Source organism: Hemiscyllium ocellatum, chromosome 15, assembly GCF_020745735.1.
Source record: "Hemiscyllium ocellatum isolate sHemOce1 chromosome 15, sHemOce1.pat.X.cur, whole genome shotgun sequence".
In the NCBI taxonomy this organism is placed as follows: Eukaryota; Metazoa; Chordata; class Chondrichthyes; order Orectolobiformes; family Hemiscylliidae; genus Hemiscyllium; species Hemiscyllium ocellatum.
In genome coordinates, this window is record NC_083415.1 from 51772997 (window position 1) to 51794143 (window position 21147).

Here is a 21147-nt window from a genome sequence, read left to right on the forward strand (position 1 = left end):
GAGCAACATGGCGGCGCTTTTCCTCGGCTTATTTAGAGAAACGAAGGTCAGGATACTGGAATGTTCTTCCGAGTAACAGGCAGCGCGGTAAGTTGGTGCTGGAGCTGGGGCGTTTAGGTGAGGAGCAAGCGATTGTTTGGTTTCGTGGGTTTAAAAAAATGTTTTTTTAAAAATAAAGAAAAAATAATTCTTCCACATCCCCCTCTCTTCATTCCCTTTGTGGAGAATCCTCTTCCCTCCCCCCTATCCCCCGCCCTAGGGCCCGCCTTCAGCTCCGTCCCGGACTGAAGTTCACCTGAGAGCCTCAAACTAACCTGTCAATTTGGAGAAAGGTTGCGGCGCGCATTCCCTTTTTCCCCCCGAGCTTCGTGAATGGGGCCATGTCGCCTCAGCCCTTTTCCTTCTTTCCCCACCACCACCACCATCCGGAGCGCGCGCACACGGTGGGGGGAAAAAAAAATCTTGTTTCGGGACAACTTAATGGCTGAGGCCGAACTTAGGAGCTTCGGGCCCGCCCCCGTCTCGCAGCCATTGGCCCCTTCCGCCTCCCCGGTGCGCCCTCCCATGGGCCGAGACCCCTGTCAATCAATCTGTCGCTATAGCATCTCGAGCCTTGTCAACGTTAGTTTGGGCTGGGGGGGCTGGTTTTGTGTTTGTGTGTGTGTGTGTAACAGCAGCAAAGAAATGATTTATTCAAATCATGGGGTCAATTTTCTTTCGAAATGGTATTTAGTGATTTTTTTTGGTTGCCAACGGCTCGTCCACTCTGTCAGTCCTTCTCTGCATGCCGATGGTGTGCACTGAAATAAATGGTGGGGGTGGGGAGGAGTGCTGGAATTACTTCTCCATTAAATGTTTCACCATGAATTGAAACCCATTTCTGAATATATTAGCATGCCCGCGGTCTTATTGTTTAGGTTTTAGAAAACATGCTTGTTCAAATTGGTCACGATCGTGGTTGTGTGAGCGGCTAAGGACAGCTGTATTCTTGTCTTCATTTTCGTAGCATGTTCACTGCCAGTTTTTGTGGCCGTCCAATGCGCATTTAAAGTCCTATGTTAGCATAATCTATAGATGCATGTTTTAAAGCTTTCATCTGCGTTATTCCCTTTATGTCATTAAATATGACTCGTTGGGTGCGATTCTAGTCGCTTACCGTCTTTATGCTTGAAATTATTATCCTTCAGGAGAGCTAGGAGAACGACCGTAAATAAGGAAGGGGTGGTATTGGTTTTTGAAGGTAAAACTGTCCACATTTGCCCCTGTGTTTTTAGTAATTAGGCTTGTTCGATAGCGATTCGGAGCATTCATTCAATCCTAATCGTGATACTGTAAACGCTAACTATCCGTTATCTCGTGTCCTATCTGAGATCAGGAATTGAACGTTAGGTGTTCCTAATCAATACAGTATAGCTGTCTTACCCATTGCAGAAAAAGAAAATAGACGAGACGTTAAGTACATTTCCGTCAATGGAGCACATTGTTCTGGGGCATAGGTTTTCAAATTAGCCTCCAATATCTGAGGGATCCCAGGAAATCTCCAAGGTCATCCAATTTATGTATTTCACTTTGTTAGCATGACACTTCTATTTAACACCTGAAACTGTTTAATGTTTTCCTTCTGATAACTGACTGTGGCTTTAAGATATGTATGTCAACGTTTATTCGTGGTCTTCTACCCAGAAAAGTTTGAAGATCGGGGTTAAGAGATGAAATATTTTGTACCAGCCTAAGCGTATCCAAAATATAGTTGTCATTATTAAGGTTCGCTCAAACGTTTTATTTTCTGTACTTTTGGAATTTTTTATCGTGTGTGAAACTGGTGAAAAATAAGTAAATTAATTTCTCTGCCGCTGCAGTCCAATTGTACTTGCCGACAGAAAAAATGCACATGGTGCACGTATGCTTAAAACATATGCAATATAACTTGACCGCTATTTTTAGAAAATTTGCTCAGAAGGTCGCGAGTATGTATTATGTTGTTTGTACCTATGAATTAATTGCGTTGTTTGTTTATTGGCTTCGGTTGTAATTTCCAGCGGCTGTCGATTTATAGAAACTATGGTATTTAAGTATGTTTTAAATCAGTGATTATACCTGCAGCTTGTACGTTAGAAGAGCGCAACGTTGTTTGTTGAGCAGGATAATTCAACGTGACAGTTCCTTGATAGCTTGCTTCTAATTGTAGATGTGCAAGCAGCAGTAGGATAGGTTCCTGAGTTGTCATCGGGTCTGGTGACAGCGTGCAGAGGGGCTTCTGCTATTGGCTTGTTTGCTGATAGCATTCGTAAGCCGCTATCATTGGTGTGTCTGTTGAGACCCTGTTGATAGACAGCCGCTAACGTACTGGTGGGTCTGACATCTACATCTTGTTTGGATGCCATTATTGGCAGGCCTGTTAGAAGAGCCTGAAGCTACTTTCCAGAGAATATTAAGCTAAATGGTGTGCTCAGTATTTCTGTGAACAATGCCTGTTTAAGATCTTCTCCCTGGTTTGGTCATTTTTTTTTAAAAAAGGTATTGAACTATTTTACACTTGGGGTCAAAAGCCTTTTTAGATGACGATGTGATTCGTGATGTTGTTCACGTGAACCAGTGCAATTTTTCTTGCTGTTTTCTTAACACTGAGAACAGGACAAAAAGAGGTAGGCAGGATAATGCTAGTTGACATATTTCGATGAATACCCGATTAGATTTGATAGACTTAATGGAGACGCGTGAGAAGTATGTTTGTTGAGGAGTGCCGAAATTTCGAATGCAACCTTTTAACCTGTCCTTAATTAGAACCATGCTTTTTTTTCTGGCAGGGCACTTGCTGACTTTTCCAAAGCTGACATTAAAATAAATGAATTGCTGTAACATTTTTAACACTAGCGGCGGGTGGAACAATCATTTCCGAGTCAAATGTTAGTTGTACATCTATTAAATGTCTGAACCAAACTATAAAACAATTTTATTGCAATTTTGATACTTCCTAGACTGGTACTGCAAATTGTCAGGGTGTGTTTCTTTTTCATGGTGGCTGCTAAAACACTTTGAATGGAAAGAGTTCCGTCTGCAGCCGTCATAGCTCTGCTTTACTTCGGAACAGTTTTACCTGTGTGTTTGGTTAAGGAAATAGTGATCAATTTTCCTATCCGTTCAGATTGTGTTGAAGACTCCGGATCAAACCTCCAACTGACTACAACTTACATACGGTTGTTACGTCAGTCTGAAACAGCCAAGGATGTCGTTATAGCAACACCACTAGATGACCTCGCGTAGTGTTTAGTTTGACTGCAGTTACTATCAGAAGCAGTTAGGCAGAGCTAGCTGGGTTACTGTACTGTATCTACAGCCACGTGGGTGCTCGAATTTTTTTCTGATAGGCTGTGTCCTGTTTTTGTAAATTTGTTCAAGTGTGTTCTATTTATAAGAGAGGATGATCACATCGATGAATATTGGCGGCGTCTTGTGGCTTGGTTTCAGAGCGCAGTTTGCAAAGTAACAATGTAGCATTAACCGGCATGTTTTTTTCAGAATATTTTCATTGCTTCATAATATCTATTTTAAAGTTTTTTAAAAAATAACATGGCACCCACGTCTGAATTACTAAGACATAATCCTTGTCTGACTTAGTGAATATTGCTTTTATTTTCCATATTCACTTTGTAGTATCCATATCGAGACTAGTTTAATTTTATTTCAAGGCAGTCAGATTCTAGTTTTAGAATGTTATGAAATCTATATTTAGTATATATTAATATCAATGTTAATATTTCACTATTTAAAATGAGTGGCTTTTTAAATTAAGTAAACAACTGTTGATTTATTTTTGTATCTTTTTCATCCTGGCCCCCATTTTGTCAAGTTCTTTTCTCCTATTTCCTCCTTTTGGGTTGCTTAACATTTTATGCACTATACCTGACATTTAAAATAATCTAAGTGGTTGACTTAATATGTCCACTGTAACAGTCTTGCTGGATTTCTGCAGTGGGTGACAGATGACACAGTAAGAAAATTATTTCACTGAACTGCTTGCTTGTATTGCTATTTATAGTAAAATTATTTGAAGAGAAGGAGAAAAGTATATATGATCACCTACATTTGTTTGCACGTTGCTCAACATTTTGCAACATGAGAATATTAGGATTTTATAATAAATACATATATTCTGTGCATCATTAGGTTAAGCAATATTGTATTTTATGGACTAAAGTAAAACCAAAAGAACTGCGGCTGCTGTAAATCAAAACGAAAGAGGTTGCTGGAAAAGCTCAGAACTGATGGTAGCTAGAAAAATAGCGGGGACCATTGTCTCTGGGACAGTCTGGTCCACTCTTCCTACACTCCCAACACCGCCACCCATCTGCCCCACAGCACCTTCCCCTGCCTCCCTCCTTAATATATCCACGGGCACAAACATACCTTCCAGATGAAGCAGCACTTTACCTGCACTTCTCACAATCTACTGTATTTGCTGCTAACAATGTGGTTTCCTCTACATTGGGGAAATAAAGCATAGACTGGGTGACCGCTTTGCAGAACACCTACATTCTGCCAGCAAAAAGACCCGAGCTTCCAGTTGTCTGTGACTTGAACACGTCACCCTGTTCCCTGGCCAATATATTTCTCAGGCTTGCTGCAGTGCTCCAGTGAAGCTCCGTGTAAGCTGGAAGAACACCTCCTTTTCTGCTTGCAGACCCTGCAACCCTCAACTCAATAGAGTTCAATAATTTTAGGGCTTGAACTCCCCTATGTCCTACCCCACTACCCCGAACACAAGTTCTTATTATTACACAGTCTGCCATTGCACACTACCTATCGTTAGCCACTAACAGTCTCCATTCACCCTTCTAGCGATATTGCTATTGACTCCTTTTCTTTGTCCAACTGTTGTTCTCTCTTTGGGCTCTATCCCTCCCTATTGTTTACTCCTTACCAGCTACCTCCACCTTTTTTATCTTCTGCATATGAACTGATATTTTCCTAGCTGCCATCGAATCTGAGGAAGGGTTGCTGGATCCAAAACGCTAATTTTGATTTCTCTTCACAAATGCTGCCAGACCTGTTGAGCTTTTCCAGGAAACTGTTTTTGTAATTTCATGGAGCTGCTATGCTTTGGCCCTGTGAATATGATAAAATAGTATTCAGAATACTGGTTTATAACCTGAACTGACCAGTTCTGTTTTGAAATGACCAGTTTTGTTGGTTCCTGAATACTTAGAATCTCAATATTGAACATGTCATTTGGCCTACTATACTTGTGCTGGCTCTTTGAAAGAACTATATGACTAATGCAAACATCTCAATATTTCATTTATTCATATATCCAGTTTCCTTTTGAAAGCTACTGTTGAAACTGCTTCCACAACCCGATTTAGACAACGCATTCCAGGTCTTAACATTGAGGTACATTACACTACAAGTAATTTGCTTTATCTTGGCTGTCCTCCCTCTCCAAATTGATTAGCAGCTTCTCTTGAAGACCTTTTTTTGTAGATGGGAACACTTGTCACAAATCATAATAAATGTATAATTTTCAATGGAAAAGCACAGTTCTTAAATGATAAATGTAATAGCAATTTAAACTGAATCTCTGATTCAGGAACGATGTAGCTTAATGAGTAGCTTTTTAGTGAATCCAATTAATTTAAATTACTTTGAATGAAAGCTACATTCAGAGTACCTGGGTATAGTTCTTGCATCCTGTTTTCATACATTAATTTGAATCCTCCTCCTCCCAACCCCAAACTTCATGCCTTCCTGGCTGAATGTGCAGGGAGGTGCCCAAACGCTGCAGCCAATATTGCTTCTAGGCTGATTAGTTGCAGGAGCTTGGGTTACTGCTGTCTTTTTTTTCCCCCCAGTCAAAATACAAAGTTACACAAATCTATTAGATTACTGAACATCTTATATCCTCAATTTTTAAGATGTAAGCTATTATAATAAGAGGTCAGTTTGCAGTATCCACACCGGTTTATTTCTAATCATTTTTCACTATGCAGTAATTTGACAGCAATACAGAAATTTGATAAATCAAATTTGATATTCTGGTTGGTCAGAACTTTTGTAAATTGTTATGTTGTACAATGGGAACTGAATTTGTTTGTCTAAGTCCTGGAAATAAATCATAGAATCATTGCTATGCCTTAGATGAGGTAATGAGATGCATGCTGATATTGAATATACGGAGTTATTTTGTCAGTATTTGAGCTTTGCATAGGCCATTGTAGGTCTTGTTGAACAAATATTTAATCTGCTTAGCTGTGTAAATAGCTGACAGTGTAAAGAAAACTGCATGGAAAAGTGCTATCTCAGCAAAATTGGGGTAGGATTGTTATAGGATTGATATGCATTTTAAAAATTGTAAGCATTGTCCACATCTGCAAAATTTACTAAATGGTTTAAGTTACCATTAGCTAAATGCAATTTATTTAATTTCTCTCTTCTTCTTCTTCCCCCCCCTCCCTCCTCCCTCCTCCTCCCCAAAAAATTACCATCACCTAAGTAAGGTTCACAAATGTTTTTGGACTTTTATTTATGTGAATCTGAAGTCATAATTGCATAATAGGATTTATCTGATTGGAATAAAACAGGAAGATTTTTTAAATGTTGGATTAGATGTCCATTTTGCGTAACTGTCAATTTACCTGGGCTGAAAATGTGTTGCTGGACAAGCGCAGCAGGTCAGGCAGCTTCCTTGAAGAAGCTCTCTTCCTCCCTATCTGCAGACCTCATTTTCTTCTCGAAGATTTTAACCTACTGCAAATCCACTTGCAAGGATGCCTTCCTTGAAGAAGCTCTCTTCCTTCCTGTACAAGGATTTAAAAAAAACATTTTCAGCTCTGATCTCCAGTATCTGCAGACCTCACTTTCTCCTCGTCAATTTACCTGGCACAAATTAATATTAGTTGGGGAGGTAATTGGTTGGTAATGAACATTTTCCATTACATGCATCTGAAATTCATCAGCTCAATAGAATAGAGATTAAATGTTTGGTAAAAGGCCCCAATGATCCATCATCAAAGTATTATGGGAACTTACGTTTTCCTATCTACCATCCAACAAAAAAAACTGAATCATTGTAATATTTCAGCTTTTCTTGACTACACTTCCTGACTTGTACTTTTTCTCCGTTCTGTGACAAATTTATTATCAACATTGTTGACTTGTGTATAGTTTTATATTCCTAGCTTCTCTGCCTGAAGCTAGGAATATATCTGCATACCATGACTTCCACCACTGGTGATGCTGGCAAGGCTGCATTTAATCACTTCTGTCTAGCTCTCCTGAGGACACGTTGGTTGCCTTACATTGTTGGAGTCCTCCCAGTAATGGTTCTTCGACAGTGGTATTAAGTGTCAAATTTCAGGACATTTATGCAACACAAGTGAAAGGATGATTTTCCACATTGTACATCTCTGACTCTGTCTGATTTGGGATGATTGCGCAACTTGAAGCGAAGCTTAGAGGTGTATTTTCTATGAAACTATTGGCCTAGTTTACCTGAGATTGCAGAGGAAAGGTGTACTGTGGAAATAACCTAAAGAGTTGCTGCAGTGCATTTTGTTGATTTTTTTTTGTCACCGATTTCGCAACATGTTTTATAATGGATAAAGTGGATATTGAGATCAATCAAACAAACTGCTTTGTCCTGATCAGCTTTTGAGTCTTGTAGTTGTACTCATTTATGTGAATTACTAGTCAGATATACAGCATGGAAGCAGACCTTTTGGTCCAACCAGTCCATATCCTAAATTAATCTAGTCCCATTTGCAAGCGTTTGACCCATATCCTTTTCTAAACCCTTCCTATTTGTATACCCAGCCAGATGTCTTTCAAATGTTGCAATTGAACCAGCTTCCACCACTTCCTCTGGTAGCTCATTCCATACACGCATCACCCTCTGCATGAAACAGTTGTCTCTTAGGTCCCTTTTTAAATCTTTTCCCCTCTCACCTTAAACTTAAGCCTTCTAGTTTTGGACACTCCACCTCGAAGACCTTGTCGACTTAGCCTATCTATGTGCCTCATGATTTTACAAACCTCTATAACGTCACCCCTCCAAAGCTCCAGGGAGAAAATACCAATCTATTCACTCTCTTCCTTATGCTCAAACCCTCCAACTCTGGCAATATCCTTGTAAATCTTTTCTGAACCCTTTCAAGTTACACAACATCCTTCCTATAACAGGGAGACCCGAATTGCCTGCATTATTCCAATAGTGGTCTAACCAATGTCCTGCACAGCTGCAACGTGACCTCTCAATTCCTATATCAATGTGTTGACCAATAAAGGCAAGCATACTAAATCAGGTATCACTATTCTGTCTACCTGCAACTCCACTTTTAAGGAATTATGAACCTATACTCCAAGGTCCCTTTATTCAGCAACACTCCCCAGGACCTTACCATTAGGTGTAGAAGTCCTGTGCATTCTTGCTTTTCCAAAATGCAGCACCTTGCATTTATCTAAACTAAACTCCATCTGCCACTCCTTGATTTATTAGCCCAGCTGATCCAGAATCCACTGTACTCTGCGGTAACCTTTGCAGTCCATTGCACCTCCAGTTTTGGTGTCATCTGCAAACTTACTAACTGTACCTCTTATGCTCGCATCCAAATCATTTATATAAATGCTGCGAAGTAGTGGACTCAGCACAGAACCTTGTGGCACTCCACTGGTCACAGGCCTCCAGTCTGGGAAAAACAACCCTCCACCACCACCCTCCGTCTTCTACCTTTGAGCCAGTTCTCTATCCAAATGGCTAATTCTCCCAGTATTCCATGAGATCTAACCTTGCTAATATGGGGAACCTTGTCAAATACCTTACTGAAGTCCAATTCAATCACATCTATTGCTCTGTACTCATCAATCCTTTTTGCTTCTTCAAAAAATTCAATCAAGTTTGTGAGACATGATTTCCCCCGCCTGCAGCCATGTTGACGATCACTAATTAGTCCTTGTCTTTCCAAATACATGTAAATCCTGTCTCTCTAACAACTTGTGCACCACTGATGTTAGACTCGCTGGTTTAGAATTCCCTGTCTTTTCCTTACCACCTTTCTAAAATAGTGACACTAGGTTAGCCAACATCCAGCCTTCCAGCACCTTACGTGTGGTTGTCAGTGATGCAAATATCTCAGCAAGGGGCCAGCAATTGCTTCCCACAGAGTTGCAGGGTGCACCTGATCTGGTTCCAGGGATTTACCCACCTTTGTGTTTTCAGGCGTCCAGAACACCACCCTCTGTAATATGGACATTTTAAGATGTTGCTATTTATTCCCCCACATTCTCTATCTTCTATATCCTTCCCCATAATAAACGCTGATTCAAAATACTTATTTAGTATTATCCCATCTCCTGTGGTTCCACACATTGGTAGCCTTGTTGATCTTTGAGGGGCCCTGTTCTCTCCCTGAGATAAACTGTCAATTTGTTCTGCTGACCTGCAGGAAATTGAATGTCCGTAGGGTAGGGTGGTATGCCTCTGTCATGGGTTAGAATGTAAGGAATTGACATTCCCATCTCTTGGCATTCTGAGCCATTTGCATGTCAATTTTCCAGTTATTTAGAGTAAAAGAATTACATTATCATCCCCTCTTAAATCTGTTAGCAACATTGCAATTAAAATTCTGACTACTCCCTTAAGTTTAAAAACAAGATTCACAACAAATCTGGCCATTAAGGGATGATTTAAATCATCATTTCCAGAGATAATGTAATCACTACATTGTGTCTTGAGTGGCATGCGACTGTGGGGAATGGCTGGGGGTTGTCTTGTGGGCGTTACTGACTGATGTAAAGATTTTGTATAAAGGAAGAGTTGTCCCCTTGTTCAGAGAGCTTCTCTTTACACACTTTACAGCCATCATGAAGAGTGTAATGATCCTCCAAAGCTTTATGCTTAATAAATTTTGGCTGTTTGTAGAAGTTGGCGTGTTGCAGTTGCACCAAGGGTGTAAGAATCTCCAGAAAAAGAAACTAACATTTGGCAGCGGTGGGATTCCAATATATCCAGAGCTTTTAGGTGGACTGAATAAATGATTGTCGGTCTGAGTGCCAGTGGCATGAGACAGATGGGCCCATGAGGTAAGATTTTACCTTGATCTCTCTCCTTAACTTACCACTCAGTCACTCCCTCGTCCCTTACGATTCTGTGGTGATGGAACCTCTGAGGTAACTTATGTACTTGCATGCCAATGAGTTCACGTTCAGAATCATAAGTTATTGGAAAAGGTTAGACACCCCCTGAAATTGGGAGGTTAGAGTGCCCCACGAGCTGGGTTTGACGTTCTGTGGCACAGTGCAAAAGATTTTAAACTCTCAACCACCTTGCCTTAGACCAGTGGTTAAGAGGGGAAATCCCCCATGCGAAGGTCAGAACCCTGAAGTTACTGACGAGACTGAGGACACTGAACTTGTATTATAGAGATAATTTAGGAAGTTGGGACTATAAAAGTGGGACAAACATTCCTATAACAGGTTTTAAATGCAACAATCTCTTTTTGCACTAGTCCGGTCAGAAACTCTTGATGAGCTCTGTTATTGCAGCTTAAACAATAAACTATTGATATCTGACAGTAGATAGGAAATTCACATGGAAAAGGTTTGATTATAACATAATGGGTCAATCAAGACCCTGATCTGTTATTGGCTGAAGTTTTAGTTGTCTGTGTTCACTGTGTATGGTCAAAATTTGAAGATGCTTATGACCTCAGTCAAACTTGCAAGGGTTGAAACTGTTGAAAAATGTAAGGGAAAGCCATGCTAAAGACTTCAAGCAATCTTTTTTCAAACCAAAGAAGAATGATGACCAGATACAATAGTATTTGTCTTTATTTGGGGAATAGGAAGTGAATTGGCAGAATATTTGTAATTACAGGGAACTGGTTTTATTTTGCAGGGAGTGAGAATGAAACTCAAAATTCTCTTAAGTAACTTCTGCCTTATTTGAATCAGGGTCTCTATTCAGTGTTTTTTTGTGACCTGTGTAATAAGGCAGATTTTTACGTTAATATTATGCAACATTAGGTCCTTTTTGAAATGATCGAACATGTAACCTTAAAACAAATTGATTGAGGGCCTTGAGCCCCTGATTTTTTTTGAAAACAGCATTGTAGAATTTCAAAAAACAATTGTCAGTGGTCATGCTTTAGTCAGACGAGAATACTGTATTAAAATATATCCTGATGCTTTTGTGTTGCAGTGTTCACCAAAAAGGAGTGCATTTTAATTTTGAGGTTTTAAGATTTTAGAGAATATTAGAAGTTGAGACTGAGTTGTTTTAAGTTTTTTGTCAATTATTGTCCCCACCATATTGCAAATTCAAAGAATGTTGATCTTTACCAAAGTTGTATAGTTACTGGTCTGTAAACACGAATTCTGACTTTTATTTGGGAAGTTAAATTTAAAATATCAATTTGCTAGCAACCACACATTCTAATTTAAAAACACTGGTGAGTCTTTTTTTAAAAAATATTTTCGGACTGTTTTTGCCATTAATGTCAGGTCTTTGAACTGTACCTGGAGTTAGATTTAGTATGTATATATGTGGCAGTGGGTTATTGTTTGCTTGAACAAGAAATTTGAGTTTTCATTTGGAGAACATATTTTAATATATTCTGCATTTGTTTCCTGCAAATGCTTGAGATTTGAATCTGAACTGAAACTGCCTCTTCAGTGGCTAAAGCACAAGAAACATTTTGTTTTCTCCCTGTTCCAGATTTTTGAACTACTTTCCTGACAGCTTCCACATTAGCCAAGTATTAATTTGTCAAAGGAAAATGATTTTTGAATAACCCGAATGGGGTCCCCTAAGAGTTTGATTTTAGGACCATTGCTTGTTTACAATCGGCTGACTGAATTGTTTAGGCAGTACAATTTAGAAGTTTTATGGACTGTTTTAATCAAGTTTTTTTTTAAATGTCATAGAGTGAACAGAGTAACAGACTTCAAGACAACTGAGAATGTTGAAATAGGCAGACAAATTTAGTGTAGTGAAATGTGTGACTGTCTTCGTACTGATACCCATCTGAGCAAGGAAGGAATGAGACAGAAAATGCAAAGATACTTTCAGCAACTAACATCATCTCTAGAGTTTCTCCATTTACAGGTAAAGCATGCCTTCGGACCACTGCCCGTCCCTCCCCAACCTGATCAAACAGATTCTCAGTCATGAGCACGAAAAGTGAAGAAGCTAACAATGGCGAAGAGGAGGCCTGTATGCTTTTTGTCAGTGGCCTTCCTATGGACATTAAACCACGCGAGGTTTACTTTCTCTTTTGATCATTTTGAGGGATATGAAGGTTCACTGATCAAGCTAACCGCAAACCAGCCAGTTGGCTTTGCAGAGAGCAGGTGAGGATCTACAAAGAATGCTGCATTCACCTAGCCTGCAGCTGCTGCACTTTATACTTCGATGCGTTAATATCTTCCATCTGAAGCATCTCTGCAAGGGTGGAAATCTCGTCAATTTTGTTCAGTATTTAACTTCTCTTCTCCAAGAATTCAGATTTCCCCATGGAGTGGTGTGCAAGGATCAGGCTGAAATGGTTTTGTTTTTCAGGTTAGACTTTACTGGCCCATTTCCACTCTACTTGGAGGGCGTTGAGTGGTCCCTAAAGACTGTGGATTTAAGAACTTTACTGGTGAACACTTAGTTTTCCACGTGGGAGGATCCTGGTCATCCTACCTACTGCATGGACTAGTATTTCTTGTTATAATCATTGTATGGTGTGTCAATAACTTGTTTAAGTACTAGCTGTAAGATGCTTTTGAATAAGCAGGTAGCACCTTTCTCATCCCCCCATCTAGATGGTAATCATGGTATGATAAAAGGAGGGAATGAAATTTTAAAGGGTTAAATTCTTCTGACCTGCAGAAAATTGCATGTCCTGAGGGTAGGGTGGTTTGTCTCTGTTTTAGAGAGAGATTGTAAGGAATATACATTCCCTTCCCTTGCCATTCAGAGCCATTTGCATGGCTGTTTCCCAGTTATTCAGAATAAAAGAATTACATTATCATTCCCTATTCAGAAATCAAATAAGAACAGTGCAGTTGGAAGTTTCACTACTATCTGCAATTATAAAAATTCACAATAGATCTGGCCATTAAGTGATGGTTTACATTCCATGATCTCTGGAAACCATGTGATCACTACAGTGTGTCTTGAGTGGCTGGGAATGTCTTGTGGGCATTACTGACTGTGATGTAAAGATTTTGTATAAAGGAAGAACGATCCCTTTGTTCAGCGAGCTTCTCTTGACATGCTTCGCATGCGTTGTGAAGTGTGTTAATGATCCTCCAAAGCTTATACTTAATAAATTTTGGCTGTTCACAGAAGTTGGCTTATTGCAGTTGTATCAAGGGTGTAATAATCTCAGGAAAAATAACCTAGCATCCCTGGTTATCCTTTGCCCTTAATGTATTTATAGAATCCCTTCTCCTTAACCCTTTTTTTGCCAAAGCTATCTCATGTCCCCTTGCTACCCTCCTGATTTCCCTCTTAACTATATTCCTGCCTTTCTCCTCTTGATTTCTGCAGTTCATATCTGGCATACCTCCTCCTTTTTTGGATGCCATTATAATCCTCCAAATGAGTATAGATGCTGAATAAATTTTTGTGGGGTCAGAAAATGGACTGAAAATATTATGCTAATACGGTAGTGTGCTATTGAGTTTAAATTATGGTGCTTTATTGGCATAGTAACACTGACAATATCTAATACTGTACTTGCCTTGGCAGTACTGTACCTCATGCTGGTTTGGATGCTTTAAAAGGAAGAGTGTTTAGTTCACATGCTGTAAAATCTGAGTATAAAACAATAATCCAACATTGATTTTGATTCTTATGCATAGTTCATACAACTTTTCTAATACCTATGTTCAGTTGTTTCCTACAGTCATGGTTCAGCCACGATATTTGGTATTATCCAGGGTGGGTGGAATATTACTTTGTTGCTAGATTCTGGGATTGTTCACAATTGTATATAATTAACCCACAATAACTAGCAGGTAAAGTACTGTAAGGGTGTAGTTTAGACAAGAATGAAATATCTGTTCAGCTGCAGAAATCTGTTTTTGAGATTAATCTTTTATTCTGGACAGTTCATGTGATAATGAACATCATATGAAGGGGGTGAAAGTTTGGAATTGTTTATTTAAAATCAACTTTTTAAATAGAAGCCATTAAATGGATCTGAAGTTTAAGTTTGAGCGTCTTTCTTACAGTGCTATTGCATTTATTCTGACAGCTCCCTTACTGTTATGGATGGGCAACATGTAATGTGGCCTTTTACACTACAAGAGCCTCTGCTGTGAGGTCCACAAAGATGATCATGGGCTTTCCCTTTAACTTTTCTTCCATCTACAAGGCTTGTTCTATATAATGTCTTTTTCTTTTTGCAATCCATTCCATGTAAAATTTGGAACCCAATTATTCATGTTGAGCAGCAAATGATACAACTGGTGCCAGTGGCTCTATACAAGTGAACCACATTTGTAGTATGTTGGTAGACATTTTGATGGACACTTTGGACTCTTAATATTGTTGATACAGAGAACTTAAAATGGTTCATTTTTAATGTTTATGTTTGGACACTCTTGCAGTCAGGTTTTTTGTACTTTTCGTGACTTGGATTCCTAATGGAAAAGTTGCTTTCATATGTTGGACTGAAATCTGTATCATTATGCAGGTTATAAATAGTGAATTACGTTGTTGAATTAGTAGTTATGCTTTAAGTATGGTTTGATATCAGGGACCATTCATGGAATGTCTGTGAGACTCTATGATCCACTTCAATAATTTTTGTATTCCACATTTAGCTCTGGTTGTGAAGGAACAGAACTTGCAGTTCAGTCTGGTTAAAACTGCCACAAATGTTTGTAGGATTTTGTGTGTAACTGAAGTGATTGGAATAACTTTTCAATGTGACACCCTCTTCTAGAGATCTATGGCGTATGAATAAAGCAAATAAGTGTCTCTTCAGCAAATCAGATTGATGGATTCTCACCTTGACTTAAATGAAATATTTACATCATGGTATAACCAAGTCCTGAAAATGAAATGATGTATAAGAAGGAGAGATGGAGGGAGGGGGAAAGCAGCAACAAAAATACTAGATTATTTACGTCTTAAAATTTAAATCATGAATTTAAATCTGGAAGAGTGCAACTCCACATTTTGGGAATGTAAATTTTCAGCTCTAGAGAGGTTGAGATTAATGTAACTGGATTCACCATGTTTAAAAACTGACTGGTACCTGGATGCACAAACCCTAACTTTTTGTACTTGAATGTATATGTGGTGACTAGGAATAGGTACAGTGACTTCACTCCCTTCCGTGAACATGCACATTCTCAATGCATTGGGTATAGGTATGGCAAAGCTTGTGGAGAACAGGGCTAAAGAATAGCAATTTGAGGGTTGCTCTGTCAATTACAACATTTCTGACTGCTAACTGTCAGAAGCTTCTGCTCAAATTGCTCCTTTTTTAACTTTGTAAGGCTGTCGAATTTACTTTCACAAAAGGTACATAAGTGTTCGATAGCTGAAAGACAAAAATTGAATCAATATAAATGCTTTAGAATTTCCTCTCCAGAATGTACTTCAGCCTGATAATCTGTAGGTCTTTTGGGGAAAATAGTTAGCTTTGCTTTGGAAAGGAAAGAATCTGCAAAAAGAGGTTTCGGATTGGGAGAAGGCAAATGTAACTAATACAGGGAAACCTCGATTTATCTGAACAAGATGGGCAGGCACTTTAGTTTGGATAATTGATTATTCTGTTAATTGATTTTTTTTTTCAGTGCATTTCCTCTGGGGCTTAGAGTTTTCTATTAAGTCTGCTCCCCGTTCAGGAGACTAGTAGCAGCGCACATTGTGTGAGCCCTCGCCCGCCCCCAATATCTCATCTCGAACCCTGCCCAACACAACTCTTTTTCCCCCCCCCCCCCCCCAAACCCTGTCCAACGCTGCCCCTGTCACTCTCTCGCTCACTCTCTCGCTCACTCTCTCGCTCACTCTCTCGCTCACTCTCTCGCTCACTCTCTCGCTCACTCTCTCGCTCACTCTCTCGCTCACTCTCTCGCTCACTCTCTCGCTCACTCTCTCGCTCACTCTCTCGCTCACTCTCTCGCTCACTCTCTCGCTCACTCTCTCGCTCACTCTCTCGCTCACTCTCTCGCTCACTCTCTCGCTCACTCTCTCGCTCACTCTCGGGCAGCTGGATTGTGCACCACAATGTATGCTGTTGCTGCCGCCTTTTGGGGGGTGAGTCTCCAAATAACACAGCCACATGCAACTTTTTGACAGGTTCCACCTCTGCCCTGTAAAGAACAATGTAAGAAAGATTATCTGGGGAAGTGGGGTTTAGGGTACAAGCCTGTGTAGACTTCCATGGAAAGTATGGGAAGAGTGGGGGTGGGAGATCAGTCAGTTAGAGACGGTGCCGCACTCCCATCAGTCCAGTATTATTCTCAGCAGCACTTTTAATCACTCTAAATAAGATGCAATCAGTGTTGGACACACTTCTTTGTAATGTTTCTGTTGGGGCCTCGCGATCTCCTTTTGGATAATCTGATTTTTTTTTGGAAATTGTTATTCTGATAATTGAGGTTCCTCTGTATAAGGCAGGATCTGGCCAAAATAGATTGAGGGCACCTACTTGTGGGGGAACTCCACAGCAAAACAGTGCAGAGGGGCAAGTGTTAAAAAGGCAATGGGACCAACACAGACTGAACATGTTTCCTTTGCTGTAGAGAGCTCTGGATGTCTCGGGATATTCAGTACTGGATAAGAAAGAAGAAGCTTTTCGCACGTGAAAAAGGAACAAATCAATGGAGGCCATATTTGAGTGTGGCAAGTGTTGTGGAGAACTTAAAGCAATTAAGACCGCAAAGAGGGGTCATGAAAAATCTGTGATGGATAAAATTGGAAAGAAGCCCAAGGTATTTGTTAATTACATTAAGAGGAAGGAGATCGTTAGCAAAGAATAGGGACCTAGAGGACAATGTACATGTGGAGTAGGAGGACTATTGGTGGTGTCAACTGAGTACTTCATTTCCTGTCTTCATTTAGGAGGATGATGTAAGTACAGAATTTTTGGAGGGTGTAGAGATTCTTAAGCAGTTTGACAGAGGCAATGAAGAGGTACTGAAGGTTTTGGCGGGCTTAAAAGTGGACGAATCCCTAAGTCTGGATACATTGTATTCAAGGTTGCTGTGGAAGGTGAGGAATGAAATTTCAGAGGCCCTGACCCAAATTTTTAATTCCTCTCTGGCTATGGAGGTGATGCTGGAGAACTGCTAATGTGGTTCTACTTCGAAAGAAAGGTGGTAGAGATCAACTGTGGGATTACAGATCAGGTTACTACAGGTTTACAGGGTAGTTAAGGCATATGGGACACCTGCCTTTATCAGTCTTTGACTTTGATTACAACAACAAGGCAGCTGCATTGGAACTGTTCAAAAATCTGATTTGGCCACATCTGGAGTACTCTATGCAGTTCTGGTCACCATACTATAGGAAAGATCAGATGGCACTTGAGGGATGCAAAGGAGCTTCACTTGGATGTTGCCTGAGTTGGAATGCTTTACAATGAAAGGCCGGCTAGGCTTAGATTTGTTTTTAGTACAGAAAGCTGAGAGGGTGGACCTGATTGAGGTCTATAAGATTGAAAGACATGGACATGGTAGTAAGGAAGCAGCTGTCCCCTTAATTGAAGGGTCAGGAACAAGGGACATAATTTTAAAGTGAAGGACAGTAGTTTAGAAGGGATTTGAGCAAGTTTTTTTCACCTAGAGGATGGTCGGAATCTGGAATGTGCTGCCTGGGAGGGCAGTTGATGTGGGACACCTCAAGTATGCATCTCGTGCTTCGTAAAGATTGAGTACAAAGACATGGCATTCAAGGCCTTGGGCCAAATGCTGAAAAGTAGAGTTAGTGCAGACTTGATGGGCCAAAGACCCTCTTTTATGGAGTGACTATGATTCAAAGCAGACTCCACAGTGATGTATGAATATGGGTGAGGCAACAGGGTTCTGATTGTAGGGTTACAAGTGGCAACTTGATAAAATTAACTCTAATCCAAAAATATTGCATGCTTAAATGGAGCATGAGTGAAATTGCAGGGGCCTTTGACAGAATTTGTCATGTCACCAGTATTAAACTGGATACTTTTCTTTTTCACCTCCTGATTTACAAGGTTGTGGGTTTAAATCCCACTTCACAAATCAGTTACAATAATCCAAGCTGATACTCTAAACAGGATGGAGGGAATGCTGTGTTGTCTTTGAAATGAAAGCCAAATTGAGGCCTCATCCAACCTCCCCAGTGGCCTGGTCAGTATTTATTTCTCCATCAACATCGCAAAAGATTAACTGGTCATGATCATGTTGCCATATTTGGGAGTTTGCTGTGCATAAATTGGCAGCTATGTTTCCTACATAGTCACAGTAACGATTTTAAAGTATTTAATTATAAAGTGATTTGGGCTGACATGTTCTCATGAAATGTGTTATAATGATTTGCAATAATTAACACTGGTTTCATAAGAAATGTGAATTTATTTCCCTTTAATTTGTAGAGATTAACATTTGGAAGTGAGAATTACCAAGTCAGGCAACACTACAAAGTCATAAAGTCCATGTGCATATCATTGAATTTCAGCTGGGTTTTAACTTCAGGGTGCCTTCATTGATACAGTTTATACTACATAATGGGGCACATGGTGCCACCACAATATTGGAAGAGCACAGTCTAATAGCTAGCTTTTCCTTTTTTGAGAACATTGTTTGACCTTAGTTTGTTCAAAGATGATTTGTGATACTGAAAACAACATGAATGTTCCTGAGGCCTAACCATTGGCATATGTTTGACTACTTCATTGTATGGCAGAGAGACTTTATAGGAGTGCTTTGTCCTCGACTTTAAAAAGTGCTGATTGCTGGTCAGAGGCATCATGAATTTTAACGGAACACCTAAATTGCTGGGCACCATGGTAGAGTCAAACCTTAAAAGATGTAACTAATTTGGGGGAGGCAGTGACCTAGTGGCATTATTGCTGGACTGTTGATCCAAAGACCCAGGTTATATTCTAGGGTCCTGGGTTTGAATCATGCCACAGCAAATAGTGGAATTCAAATTCCACAAAAAAAAGTCTGGAATTTAAGATTAAAGCTGAGCATGAATCCACTGTCTATTTTGTTGGAAAAACCCATTTGGTTCACAAAGGTTCTTTTTACGAAAGGAAACTGCCATCCTAGGTCTGGCTAACATGTGACTCCAGGTGTAATGTGGCTAACTCTTAACTGCCATCTGGGACAATTAGGGACCGGCACAAAGTGCTCACCTAGCCAGCGATGCCCTCATCCTGTGAATGAATTTTTTCAAAAATTCTTAATGCACTCGACGGTATCTGGAACAAAACTTTGCCACATATCCTGATTGTATCCCAGAAAATAAGACGCTGATAATTCCTGAAAGAAGTACTGTGATTGGTTTGACAAGAAAAACCAAGCTACAGGCAGTTCCTGCTATATGGCTGATGAATGCTCGTACTTATGAAGAAGATCCTACACAAAGGTGTATCAATATTCATTTTTAAGGTTTAAATGTAAATGGTTGCTCATATTTAAGGATAGCTATTTTGTATGTTTTCCAACTTGAAAACTAGTTGATTTACCAACATTCTTACAAATGGAAGCAATTTGTTACTTCAGAGTTGCCTATAAAGTCAAATTACTACATGTGTGTAAGATCCTACATATCTTTTGAAAGAAAAGCCAGATGTCGTCAAGCAAAACATAACACTGCAAGCCAAGATGAGAAGAAGAACCCATGTTGGGAGAATTCGGCTGTGGAGTTTCAGGACACTTCCAATAAATGCCATCTGAAATCGCTCCGCTCCATGATCATATTTGAATTGTCCATTGCTCAAAGCTGATGCAACATCAGTCCTGAAGAAGGGTCACTGGACTCAAAATGTTAGCATCTGTGGACCGAAATCAGAGTTGCCAGATTTGCTGACTCTTTTTCAGCATGTTGTCTTTTGCAGGGTATAACACTTATCAGCCAACCTGTGAGAAGACAACAATCAGTCATGACATGATTAAAGTGACCTGCACCATGAATACACTTTGAATGCTCTCTATGCTTGGTTCAAGCAGAATGCCCTGTTCCCTGTGTCATCGCTGCACATGTAAGTGTGATCTTCCTGAGAGTAAACCCCAAGGAAAATCGCTGGCCCAGACAGAGTCCCCGGTATGCAGTTCAATCCTGTGCAGACCAGTCGGTGGTGGTATTTGCTGACAACTTCAACTCTCCTTGCCACAGGCTGAAGTGCCCACCTGCTGCAAGAAGACCGCAATCATTTCTGGTACTAAAGAGAAAACCTGCAGTGTGCCTCAATGTCTACTGCCCAATGGCTCTGGCCTCCATAATCATAAGGTACTTCACGAGGCTGGTCATGGCCCACATCAATTCTAGCCCCTCAGCTTGCTGTAATCCCCTGCAATTTGCCTACCAGCAAAATTTGTCCACAGCGGACACCATTTCTATCGGCCCCCACACAGCCCTGGAATACCCGTGTAACAAGGACACCTACGTCAGGCTCCTACTCATTGGTTACAGCTGTGCCTTCAACACCACAATCCCTACCAGACTAATATCAAAACTCCAAGACCTAGGTCTCTGCTCTGCCCTTAGCATCTGGATCCTCAACTGCCTGACCTACATTTCGCAATCAGACAGACCGACAACACCACCTCCACGGCAATCCTCAATACTGGTTCACAGCAAGGATGTGTTCTCAGCCCCTGCTGTACTCCCTGTCGGTCGACCCACAGCTGTCGCCAAATTCCATCCGACCAACATCTACGAGTTTTCTGACGATGCCACCATGGTAGGTCAGATATCAAACAATGGTGAGTCAGAATGCAGGAAGGACATAGAGGGCTTGGTGGCATGGTGCAATGATGGTCTCTGTCTCCGTATTGGCAAAATAAAAGAACTGAATTTGGGAAGAAAGGAGAAGGATGCACCTCTATCTACATCAAGTGGAGCGGAGATTGAGAGGGTCAAGTGTTGGTTATCAGTCCAAGGAACTTGACAACCTGTACTCGACCTCCCACATGATGTAATGTTCAAGGAGACACAACAATGTTCCT

The 21147-nt window shown here is 40.3% G+C and overlaps 1 protein-coding gene across 3 annotated transcripts in view; it reads left to right on the forward strand.

The window, feature by feature from the left end:
* Window positions 1-21147, forward strand: part of LOC132822980 (nuclear receptor coactivator 3-like) — a 261185-nt gene continuing 240038 nt past the window's right edge. For all 3 annotated transcript variants that reach the window (XM_060836469.1, XM_060836472.1, XM_060836473.1), the window contains exon 1: window positions 1-87. The gene's annotated coding sequence lies outside the window, so the exon portion shown is untranslated. The remainder of the gene's footprint in view (window positions 88-21147) is intronic.